Raw genomic sequence first — 13,689 nt, 5'->3', positions numbered from 1 at the left:
TTTCACTTTTCATCTTTTCAGCTATTTTTGCTGTTGTTGTTATTTCTTTCTGAGATTTTATTTCTTGGTTATTTTCTGTGGGCCAAGGACTTTTGTCTCTATGTTTACATTTTCATTGGCCTACTGGCATCTGTTATTTCACGTAGACATTTAGGAGTACTGGTACCTGGTATGATTTAACCTTGGTGATAAATGAGAGCCCCTTGAAAGACACCGTTATATGTAAGATAATAAGTAGAACTTTAAGAAATGTCAACACAGCTCCTTTCAAAACATAAATAAAGCAAGGCTGAAGGGATGGGTCAGAGATAAATAGCTCTTTCTCTTTCTGTGGACCTGGGTTCATTGCCAACCGACCAGCCACCCTCCTCTTCAGTCTTGCAGGTAACCATGTAAGCATGTGGCACATACATAAAATACAGGAACACCTACCCACACACATAAAATAAAATTAATAAATCTTAAAAATGAAACATTTAAAGCTTACATGTGATTAGCATTTTCAGAAGACATGGGATCATTTTATATTAATAAGTATTGATTTGAATTTACATAGTGTCACATGAACATATGTGAAAAGCCATGAATGGAAACATCTAGTCAGCTCTCAATCCAACTCTAAAATAGGATTTAAAAAATACTTACGAAAAGTCCATTGATGTTTAAAGAAAATATTGCTTTCTTTAACAATTCCAGAGCACTATGCAAACCTCTATTTCCAGAAAGTTTTTCAGGAGCTGAGGCCATTAACCTTCCTTCTTAACTCTTAGCAAAGTAGAGTGTGCTGTTAATCCCATTTTATTTTCCAGGCAAAAATATACAGTTTATTGTACATACTCACTGAAATGGGGTTACAACTAAGTGTATTTATATAAGACAGTTCATAAAACAGGAACATTATCCATTACATGCATGCATCACCTATCATTACTGAACTAGTAATCACTCAAAGATTGTATTTTTATCTGTTTTACATCCTATCAAATAGCTTTATGTTTCTGAGTACAGGTGGAAATAGTACAGACTAAGTGAGTGGTAATGATTTACTTTCTGCTATAAAGATGAACCTTTGGCCTTCTATACTTGATATTCAACTTCCAATTCAGATAGGCACATAGGTACACAAATTGAAAATTTTATGTACATGTACTGTATATGTGTATGTCTATTAGCTTTGGTTCTAATGAGAATGAAATCTTAACCAGAATTCTTAAATCATTTTTCCTACTGTATAAACTAATATGGTTACAGCATTTTATAGCAGAATACTGAGCCTTGTGGCAAACTCATTTGCTCCTGAACTTAACAGTAGAAATAAATGTGTTAGAACAAACTCATTTCAATGTGTGGGAATAAAGTGGTATAAAATGAATAGTAATGAAAATGTCAACAACTTGATAAACATGAAAAGAGTTCTAACATAGAAGTAGAGTCAGTCTAAACACACTATTTTGTTTAGTTTATGAGACTGATAACTTACTAAGGTTGTGTCAATAAAATGTCAAAATGTTCCATCAATATAATAGTTATTCTGATTGATCAATAAAATAAATAGTCCCCTTAAGGCAACCCATTTTAACAGGAAAATCAATAAACATTTGACTGGATGCTTAAATTTAAAAATGTCATACAGTATATCCTTCAAGAAATTGACACAATTAACATTAACGGAACAGGTAGAAAACACTACCAACACTCTTGTTTATTAAGAAACACTGAATAGCAACATCCTGTCAAGCTATGCATCAGGAAAGATAAATTAACAAATATTGTGTCCCCTTGAGAAAGCTGTGTCACTGGAGTATATTCTGCTTTTCTCTTGGAATGGTCAAAGAAATACAGATTTCAATCCTAGCTGGACTGAGGTCAAAAAAGATAAATATACTCCTGTACCACGTAATGTCATCAGGAGTAAATACCCAATCAAAAATGTCTAGATGTGAAAGGTGGAAGACTAGAGGAGTGAAATATCTCCTCTGTATACAAAGAAAAAAGAAAAAAAATAAAAATATTAACATTGTATTCTCAACGCACATTCTACTATTAACAAATATTTTCTAGAGGGAAAACACGTGTTATTTTTTTTCTCCTGGATAAATATTTGCTTTAAAGAAAACAAAACCTCACAATTTGTTTACTAGGTTGTAAGTTAACTTGTAAACTCTGGGGCAAAGTGCATTTTTATTTTAGTAAGTATTTGAGATCTGGGTTGGAGTCTAAAGTGAGATTTTTTTGTGTTCCCCAAAAGCTACAGATTCAACACCACTTTGGGTAAGTTTTTTGTTATAAACTTTTAAAGTTCTGGTTATAAACTTAGATGAAAATATAGAGTGAAAAGTCATGTCAACTGACATTAAGTGAAACTATTTTATAGAAGACTCATAACAGTGTGAAGATGTGAATTTTACAATCCTATGTATTTATTTGTTACATGTTCTTTAGAAACATAAATTTAGCTCTCACTCAAGCTATAGCCATCTAAAGTGTATAGTCACTTTTTACTAGCTTAAATGTATTTATAAATATGTGGGTAAACTGCCTTGAAAATATGTCTGCACCAGTGAGTTAAGGCCTTTAAACCACAAAGGGTAGCATTCATTGTACCATCACAACACTTGTTCATCAAGCCATTGTTGAGTAATATATTGGGCAAGCATTCCTATGAAGTCTATAGTCTGACATTGTCTCATACAAAGATGTTAATCCAGTTGAAGAAATATGATAAAGAAGAAGGGAATTGTTAGGTAATAATATCTGGTGTGCATGTGCTTACAAAGCTTACTGTAAGCAGGAGGATGGAGACATTTGAGAAAATGAACTAAAATTTAACCTGCATCTTGCAATAACAAGTAGACATTTGGGAACTGCAAGGAAAGTAGATGGAATGCAGAATTCATTAGAGGAAAGCGGAAGTGGAGAGCTCAGAAGCAGAAGGTGAAGGCACTGTGTGCTCTTTCTGCACAAGTGTTTTCCTCATGGTGACCTGTTGGCTAAATGATTTCACAGCCTGAGACACCCACAAGCTACTGAACAAGAAAGGTGGATAGTTATCACAGTGCTTTATAACTTTGTAAGAAATGCATGTTGATGCATGTTGATGCATGTTGATGCATGTTGATGCATGTCGATGCATGTTGATGCATGTTGATGCATGTTGATGCATGTTGATGCATGTCGATGCATGTCGATGCATGTTGATGCATGTTGATGCATGTTGATGCATGTCGATGCATCTCTTATCTAGAGATAAGTGCATGTTTGTACTTACATGTTCATTTATGCATGATGGGGCATAAATGAAAGCATTCAATCAGACCAAGTGTGCTTATCCTAGTATCTAAGATTTCTATATTAATACAAATTTTGAAAGTACTTATTGTACCAATCATTGAGAAGGGAGTGCTGGAATGCTGGAGTATATTGTGGATCCGTTTGCACTCATTTTCATTGCATTCATTCTGATACTTTGTCAATAGATGTCCACACATACCATGCCTTATTGATAAACTGAATATTTTTGAAATAATGCAATGATTCTGTTTATTTTTTGTGATGATTTGTATTTCTTTTGCTCTGTTTTGCTGGATGAAACTCCAAGCACTTGAATTATTATGAGGATTTTCACAGTTGTTTAATTTCTAAGTTTTAAGAGTTCTAAGCCATGTATTTTTTAATGTCTAAGTGACATTAATCATTTTACTAAATGTAATAGTCATCTGAATATAGACACTAAATCACAGGTATTAATTGGTTAGTGTGGGAAAACTAAATTATCCTTGAGACTAAATTTTCAGATAACTTTCTTTGATATTTTAAGGCAGCACCTATAAAATATATTTTACAGATGCCATTTAGGATTATTGATTGATGAAAAGATTCTCTCCTGTCCCAGGATTACATAGTGAGTGGTTCTAGACATGCGAAGTTTTACTTTCTTTTGACTTTAAGGAATATGAAATAAGATCTTCGACTTAGCTTGTTTTGTTTATTTGGTTTTCTCATGTGTCATGTGGCTCAGTTCCTGGCATAATAAAAACATGCATGTACATATATTTATGTATGCATGTGTGTGTGAAATAAGTTGTTTGAATGACAGTGAGAGTAGGGGAAAATTTTATTCATCAATTTGACATTTTTGTAAATGTGCATAACCTTCATAACTTCATAAAATAGTCCCAAATCATATTGAAATAGTATCTGAATTTAATTTACAATTTCTTCTGATTTCCTGTATTTATTCTTTAATCCTTTTTTTCTGCAACACCAAACTGAATCATTTCCCTTTCTATTTAATTAGCCTCTCCCTTCCTTGTTCTATTCAGTGAGTCACATAAGACTCAAATCTCTGAACAAAATGCCAAACCCTCTCTTAATTCCTTCCCCATCATCTCTGTCCTAAGCTTCCTTTACATTTGTTGATACTCTGAACATGAGTTATTAATCAATTATATGTAAGTTGGCCAAACATGCCCAGCTCCTCAGCCCCCACAGGGCAATCTGAGCTTGAAACCAACATGGGGTTAATAATTGTGTTTTCTTTTGTTGAAAACCTGTAGTAGTGGCAGTCCCTTGGCTTAAGGAAGTTGGCATTAAAACTGTGATCTAGTAAAATGAGAGGATAGAAAACATTGGTTCACGTGCGAGAACATTGACCTAAGTGTGTATTCTGACACTTAATTCTATATGTAAGTTAATTTAAGTCAAGGTTTATTCAAATCTGAATTCATGCTTAGAGAGGTAGTACTGGAGAGAAAATTTAGTTTATTACTTATTCGGTTTTCATTTTTAGAGTAGGAATTACATACTTATTTTACACCAATTTTTCTCAGCTTGAAGTGACACTAGGTAAATGCAGTACATGTCACCATTGCTGTGGTAGCTGAGAGAGAAGCAGAAGTAGTATGTTGCTGACGCATGGTTCCACCCAGTATTTCAGGGTTGAATCCTATTATTTTTGATGCTATGTTTTGATGAGAGCACATCCTGACACTTCTGGAGAGTGGGTCCTTCAGGTCTACCAGATGGCAGTCAGCAAGGTGTACCGCAGAGGGGGACTTTGCATCAATGAAGTAATATCTATATTGGTCTTTGCCCAATGAGAATAGCTCTGTGAAAAATAGAGCGTGTATTCCTCATTTATGTCCCTTGTTCTTACCAGTTCTACTATGCTCATTCCATTCTCTAGGGAGAATTTTATCAGAAAGAAACCTGGAAGACATATGTCTGCTACATTAGATCTTTTTTCTTTGGATGTATGAAGGTTTGGAAACCATATACAACAATGGGAATGAAGATAGGACCTGCCCACATAGAAGCATAGTTGGAAGAGTATAAAAACAATGACACAGGGAAAGATCATGTTGATGTCCAACACAAGGGAAGCAGAAGAAAATGAGAGCTTATTATGGATCTCCAGGGTCTGGTAAGTAAAATCACTCTTGCTGTTTATAACAAGAATTATAAACCCTCTGTGGTCGTCTATTTGTGGCATACACACATTTTTTATTTTTAAATTTGATTTCATTTATATATTTATTTATTATAATTTATTCAGTTTGTATCCCTGCTGCAGCCCTCTCCCTTGTCTCCTCCCAGTCCCCCCCTCTTAGCCCCTCTTCTCCCCCTATGCCCTTTCCCTAGTCCTCTGATATGGGAGGACCTCTTCCCCTTCTATCTGACCCTAGGTTATCAGGTCTCATCAAGGCTGGCTGCACCATCTTCCTCTAATGCCTGGCAAAGCTGCATCCCCAGGGGGAGGTGATCAAAGAGCTGGCCACTGAGTTCATGTCGGAGACAGCTCCTGTACCCCTTACTAAGGAACCCACTTGGAAACTGAGCACCAATGGGCTTCCTTTGAACAGGAGGTTTAGGTCCTCTCTATGCATGGTCCTTAGTTGGAGTATTGGTCTCTACAGGTCCTCCTGGGTCCAGGTAATTTGTTTCTGTTGTTCTCCTTGTGGAGTTCCTGTCCCCTCCAGTTCTTTCTATCTCTATCTTCTTCCATAAGGATTCCTGCACTCTAACCAAATGAAATCATTAAATTGGCAAGCAAATGGTGGGAACTAGAAAAGATAATCCTGAGTGAGGTAACACAGAAGCAGAAAGACACGTATGGTATAGACTCACCTATAAGTGAATATTAGCCATATAATATAGGATAAACATATTAAAATCTATAGCCCCAAAGACACTAAACAACAAGGGGGACCCTAGGGAAGATGCTTAATCCTCATTCAAAAGGGCAAACAGGATAGACATTAAAAGTAGGAGAAGACAAAGAACAGGACAGGAGCCTTCCACAGAGGACCTCTGAAGGACTCTACCCACCAGGGTATTGAAGGAGATACTGAGACTCATACCTCAATTTTTTTTAAATCAACTTTAGGAGTGTATCACAAACCATAAAACTAGCCTATTTTGATGTTGCCTTGTGTGTGTGTTTTAAGCTGTTGACAGGAAGAAAGGATATAATGTTTGAAATAAAGAGATGATGGAAAAGGTTCTTGAGGTACTGTAATTCACATACCAACTAAGGTATCTGAGATGTTCTTTTTCCTGAAATCTAAGCAAGGAATTTGAGTAGAATACAAAATTGTGTGCTTATGAATTTATACACTGAGACCATAACTGCAACACAGAATGATTTAAGGAAAAATGGATTACACACAATATCTGGTCATTGTCTACTCTATACCATTTTTTTTTAAAATATAAATTGAATCACAGAATTGAAATCATAGGTATTTTTTTTCTTTAATGTGTAAGGAAATGCAATGAATTTATAACTTTTGTGCGGTGACTTATCTAAGAAGTAGAACTGATTATTTTTAATTATATCTTAAGCTTAAAAACAGCAAACACTATACATTTTAAATTTAAGTAAAAAGTTAGAATTCAATCATATTCATGGAATATGTCAACACATATTGTATCATTCAAATGTATTTTACAATTTTCTACTGAGATCATTAATTTAATCATTTCTCAAAACATATTCCAATCAAAAACACTCTGAAGAACTAACATTTGAAATGATTATTTGCTGAAATTACTTTTGGGAATTTGTGTTGTGTTTATTTATTTTCTTGTTATGACTCAAAGTAATGATTAGCTTTTGGGAATCACAAAGAATTATTGAAATAAGAAACTTACCAGGTTTAAACCAAAGTTTCCTAAACCTAAGCTAACCATAAAATTCCATGTTTGAAATGAAAGCTTTTAAAACCTGGGGAATTCAAGGTTCCAAAACTCAGAGATCAGAGTCTTTATTGCTACATACCAAGTTGCAACATATTATTATGTTTTATCTTCTTATAACAATGCAACTGTCCTCACCCAGGAGTATAAAAATTGATGTGAGATAAATTCATGGAAGACCTATGCATTAGTTGGTGTCTAATATTTATTTAATAAATAATAGTTCACGTGACAATGAATCAGCATTGCAACTTGCTTGGTTGGATGCTGAGACTTAACAAGACACTTACCACGAGAAGAGCCACTTTATTAACAGAAGGTATGTTTCAGTCAGTACAGTACTTGATGAGTAAACAAAAGGAACCGGGACAGGATCCTCAGACCCTTGTAAAAGTGGGGAGCAGTAGTGCCTATCTGTCACACCAGGGCATGGCTGGGAGAGTCCTGCCAGGCAGGAAACAGATGTGAGAAAATGCCCCACAGCTCATGGACCAGCAGGCCTGGAACATGGATTTGTAAACAAGAGACCTCGTTTCACTCAAGGAAGGAGAGGAGCCCAGAACTGTCCTTTTATCTTCACACAGGTGCTGTGGAACACACACACATGCCTGCACTCACAAACTTAAGCCTGCACACACATGTACAATACACACACATATCTAAAGATAGAAAAGAGCAATTGCTTTCTAATACTTTTACATTGATATGCAGAACTTAAATAATGTATGCATATATGTATAATTAAATTGCTATATTTAAAATAAAACACACATATGAATTAAAAATTTAAATTCCAAACCTATTGTTACTACCTCCAAGAAACTCTATCTTATATACTATTCTAAATTGAATCTAAATTATAGATGTGACTATACTCCAATAAAGTGATATGCTAATAGTTTAGTAACCTATACCTAAAAGAACTAACATAAAGCAAAGAATGTTAGCAACATGGAACAAAACAAGGTGGATATTTCATATGAGAAGCAGTTGTTTTGCTGTGTGATATTTCATTCAGTACTCACAGACCATAATTTCTCACTAAGACATTTCTCCAGCTGGCCTAGCAAAGTGCCCCAGCAGGTCAAGGTGCTTTGCTGTGTGAACCGTCAGTCCATTCCCAAAACCACTCAAAGGTGTAAGAGGGAACCATCTCCACAAAGTTATCCTCTGACCTTCACATTTGTTCCACAGCATAGGGGACCCCCCAATAATAACTTCTAAAAACGAAAAAAAATCATACTTTTGGTTGGTGTTCATAAAATGAATAATGTTTACGGTGTTTTATCTGGTTGGTGTTCATAAAGTGTATAATATTTACGGTATTTTACTTTACTGAGTGATTTTCACAGACCAGTAACCATGTTTTGGATGCTATACTGGAATTCAAATATCATATTGGAAATGAAGATTGCTACAGTGCTTGGTAGAAAAATACAATTTCTATTTAAAAAACACTATTAGAAATCCTTTCATATGTTTTCTTTGTGAACAATTGCACTAGCATTCATTAACCCATGTATCAGAGCTCAGTTCTTAATTTCTGTCTTTTTGATGCTGGACACCAAACTACAAAATTTCTTGTCAAAGATGATAATTGATGATCAAATTAGCATTTTCATCTACTCAGAGATTCTTTGACTGACACATTGATAAGCAATGTTTATTCATTAAAAGGATTATATGAAATATTCAGACAGTGTCTAAGAAAAAATAAAACAATCAGACTCTAAATAAGCACTTAATTTCTGTGAATACTTGCATACGTTTCCTTAAAAGACAGGAACAGCAAAACACAAGTTAAATGTGAGAAGAATCCATTGAATAAATAAATATGATTTTAAAAGTCTCCAGCTTGGGATAGCTATGTTGATTTATGATCTCCACTTGGTTTTGCTGTTTTGTGGGGCCTTGCATACATACCCATAAAGACTAACCTGTGCAACACCAACTTCAAAAAAGGTGAGAGGGAAACAAGAGTAGTGTGGGAATAAACCAAGCAAAGCACTCACTCTACAATTTACACATGCTACCATACACATAAACAAGCATCCTGCCTCCCTGCCTCTGTAAGGGGGATGGGAATGGCTGTGCTCCCATCTGCAGGTCCATGGCATACCTCTCCATATTATTTAGCCTGAACATTCTGCCTCACAAGACTTTTTGGAATGTTTCCAGGAATATAGCTGTCACAGGCTCTGGCTGTGAAAAGTGACATTTCAGAAAGGTCCTGAGAGAATGTTCCAATGACTGTGGTTATGTTCCACGCTCTCTGGATTATTATATTTGTCAGTTTTCGTGTTTCAAAATTCTGGATGGAATACATAGAGACTTTTCTATTGTGTATTCACAAATAGCCACATGAGCAACCCTCTTACCTTACCATCAAAACAGAATACGAAAGAAAAGAAAAAATATAGTACTTAGATTTGAAACTCGCAATTCATTCTGTTAGAATTTTCAGAGGCTACTAACTCATTTGAGGTCCACTGGCTTTCTTCACAAATGTGTTACTGGCATATTTGCAAAATGTTTCCAGAATGAATACCATTAGCTCTTCAGCAAATAATTCTAGTGTTTCAAAATATTTCTAGAACTGATCATTGCTTTGATGCAAGGTGAAACAGCCACAGGGATTAGAGGTGGATTATTAGAAAATATGGTGGTGTGTTTGTTATCTGTTAGAACAGAAATGAAAGATATTTCCAATCCAGAAGTTACTGATTTTTTTAAAATCTGGTGTATTTTGATTTTTCATATCTTGCAACAAATATACTTTCCATTTATGTTCTGTGGTGTGTGGTAAAGAGATGATTCAAGACTTGAATTAAATATTTCACATAGATATCAATAATAGTTATGGAAGTTTGTACTTCTTAGTTTAGAGTAAGTAAAACAAATCTCAGATCATAAGTAAAAACAACATCAAGCTGTGGTTATAATGTGCTTACTTATGAGATAGTAGATTAAAATGGGTTTATCAGAAGTCATTAAAATGGATCCTTTAAGTAAGGTTGTTCTACAATAAAGTAGGAAAATTCAAATACTATTTGAAATAAAATGTGTCTAAATCATGACTGTAGTACAGGAGACAAAAGAAAATCATTACATAAGGAGTAAATTTACAGACTAATAACTAGTATTAATGCAAATGCATTACTTTCAGAAAAAAATTGGGTTAAGTGATTAAAAATATTCTAATTATTGAAACATTAATAAAATAAAAGCCCATGGAGGTAAAATTACAATTTCCAGGAATACTACATTTCAAGTTTGTCCTCAAATTACAGCATAAAGTCATTGATTGATATCAATGACTTTAAAATCTTGCTGCCACTTAGAAAATTATGATGGATTAGCATTTTCATTTTTAACAAATTATTTCACCTAGAAAAAAATCACATACAAAATCAAAGATAATACATAGTCCAATTCAGAATTACATAAGAACAAATAACAGAAATTATCCAAAAGGTTAATGTGTCATGAGTACCACCATCAACATAAAATAAAGGAGCTGAAACCAGGACAGATGAGCTGAGAGAGAGGAACACTGCAGAAGGAAAGATAAGCTATTCAGACAGAGTGCTTGCAGATCCTTTTTTACTTTCAGCACTTAGGATCATACTGTGCACACAGTCAGGGTTAATAAACTCTTGGAAGCAGATTGATTCATCTGCAAATGAGGACAGTAGGTGACTTACCCGGTCATCACAAGGAGACTAGGCATGTTAGTGTTCTGCACTGATTTAAATGAAAAGACTCCTCAGTAGTAAGAAAGCCCCCAGTCTTCGTGATTTCTTTTGAAGAAATTTCAATGAAGACATTCTAATCACTATATCACTGCCTTGATTATAGTTTTGCTAATGAACAGTATACTATCAAATGAGTTCTGATTTTGACAAAAAGAACATTTATGTGTGGGAAAGATTTCTGTCATTAGAAGCCATATAATCAACTAATAAACTATTAGTATATTTTATCCTATGTACTGTATCTTCTCCAGGATTTCTTCACTATATTTACTGTGCCTTCATCTATACCTTTAGGCTTCCCTCACTCCAGACCTTCAGTACATGCTGATCACCTCATTTTTTCCAAAAAAATGGGAATTTATTAGTCCAAATTGTAAGTCTAATTGTACGAGTGTTAACTGTACAGCCATCTTCATCTGTAATGTATATCCTATTCACAAACATTAGCATCTGCCTTAAAACACACACACATGCACATACTCATACTCGCACACATGAACATGTGCAGACACAAACATTTAGAAATCATTTGGTCTTTGAAATGACCTCTGAACTTCCCAACAACCGTAGTTCTCAGTATTCATCAAAAGCACTACAGATTTTCAGTTTCACTCCTGATGCTTTGTTTTCCTTATAGACAAGCCTTCGTTTTAGAAGCTACTCTTACCTCATATTTCCATTAAGCACATACCTACCTTAACTGTTGTTTTTTACTTTTTTTGTAAGACGTCTTGCTGTGTAACACAAGTTGGCCTCAAATTCACAATGCTTCTGCCTAGGCTTCCAAGCAAGAGACTGACTTCCTGATGGTCTGCATCTAAATCATTCACTTACTCATTCAACAATTAGACACTGAGCATTTCCTGCCCTGGCACTCTTTTGCTAGATGCAGTTGTTAGCTTGTCACACTGTGGCACTAGAATGAAGATGATGACCTCAGGGCGTTTGCCTTCCATTGGGGTAGGCAGGTTAATACAGCAAAGAACACCTACAAGAAGCAGTTGTGGGATAGCATAGAAAGCCTTTGTGTGCCAAGCAGAGTTGGTGGTGTGCTTAGCAGTATTTTCCTGGAATAAGTTAAAATTAAAAATTTCAGTAAGAAATAGCCAAGAAATGGATGTGCAAGGATGGTGGTTGACTTTTAAAAAGTGACAAAAGCAGCATATCTGTGAGAATGAACTTGCCCAGTGATAGCAAGAGATTAGTGCAGCCAAAGCTGAAGAGTTCCTGAAGAGATGTTTTTCTAAGGAAGATTTGTGCAAGTCTACCATGGAGGACATGAGAGGCAATAAAACAAAGTTGTTCTTAGAGATATGTCCGAACAACATGCATATGACTGTAGGTATACCTCATTTGGAAGAATGATTGGCAAGGATTCACGAGGCCTTGGGTTTGATTCCCAGCATAGCATAAGCTGGGTATATAATTCCAGAACTAAGGAGGTGAGGATAGGAGGATCAGAAGTTAAGGTTCATTTCACACATAACCAGTTCAAGGCCAGCTTGTGCTATGCGAGACCTTGACACAACTCCCTCTCCAAATGACAGATAGATAGATAGATAGATAGATAGATAGATAGATAGATAGATACATACATACATACATACATACATAGATGGATGGATAGATAGATAGGTAGATAGATATGATATAATAGGTAGTTGATAGATGATATATATGATAGATACATTGATGATAGATAGACACATGGTAGACAGACAGATAGATATAAATGATAGATAGACACATAGATGATAGATAATATAAAGGGCTATCCTAATTGACAATTGATGCAGTATCTGCCACATAGTTATTTGTTACTTAAAAAGAAGTAACCTCAGGGCCAGCTAGAAGGTTCAGCAGGTACATATGCCCACAGATAAGAATGATGACCTGATGTCAGTCCCTGGTAATCACATAACTGAAGGAGAGGACAGATTCCTGCAAAGTTGTCAAGCTGTCTCCTGACCTTTACACAAGCTTTAACGGCCTTGCCGCTCCCCATCATATACACAAAATAATATTTAAGTTAAAAAAGTAGTATTAGACATGTTAAGACTGAATGACATCCCCAGATGAATATGTTTATATATGTATATATTATGTTTATATATAAAGAATATTAAGCATTATTAAATAGGTTTTATTGCTCACAAGTCCTTCATGGTGGACTTATACAGCTCTTTCTAGAAATATGTCATATTATTTTTTTCTTCCTATCTTGGTTTTCAGTCATATTTATTTTCTTGTCATTGATTGTACATGCTTTTAGTTTTCTAAGGTGTTGTTACATTTTAGTTAAATAGTAATCCACTGGAAGTACTTTATCCAGGTGAATAACACAACATGACTCATATCGTAAGTGTGCCTAAGGAGAGAAATGTAAGAAGATAGACATGGAAGACCAAACCAGCATAGACACATCAGATATGGGTGTGTGCGCATCAATGTTGGAATAACTGACAATGCTGAACAAATGCAATGACAACAGATGTATGCCAATATAAAAGATGTGGTAATGGATGGGAAGGGAGAATAAAGAGAGAGAGGAGAAACAAGAATAGTAGTAATAATCACACATCTTCTGGATTGCTTAATTGAGTAGAGAGTGGCTTTCACTGGCATTCATAGCAATGTACGAAGAGCACTTCTGGAGGTTTATGAACCAGGTGACCTTAGTAATACATACATTGAGTTTTCAGGTTCTGAGGAATCAAGAACCTCTTTTGAAGGTCAG

The 13,689-nt window shown here is 35.1% G+C and overlaps 1 long non-coding RNA gene across 1 annotated transcript in view; it reads left to right on the top strand.

Annotated features, from left to right (window-relative positions):
- Positions 1-2,193: 2,193 nt before the first annotated feature.
- Positions 2,194-13,689, top strand: part of LOC132648798 (uncharacterized) — a 37,424-nt gene continuing 25,928 nt past the window's right edge. Inside the window, exons 1-2 of the long non-coding RNA XR_009587207.1 lie at positions 2,194-2,271; positions 5,186-5,422. This is a non-coding gene — a long non-coding RNA (uncharacterized LOC132648798). The remainder of the gene's footprint in view (positions 2,272-5,185; positions 5,423-13,689) is intronic.

The sequence above is a fragment of the Meriones unguiculatus genome, chromosome 17 (assembly GCF_030254825.1).
Source record: "Meriones unguiculatus strain TT.TT164.6M chromosome 17, Bangor_MerUng_6.1, whole genome shotgun sequence".
NCBI classification, from domain to species: Eukaryota; Metazoa; Chordata; class Mammalia; order Rodentia; family Muridae; genus Meriones; species Meriones unguiculatus.
The sequence above is the reverse complement of the archived record's forward strand: the minus strand, read 5'-3'. Positions and strand labels throughout refer to the sequence as shown.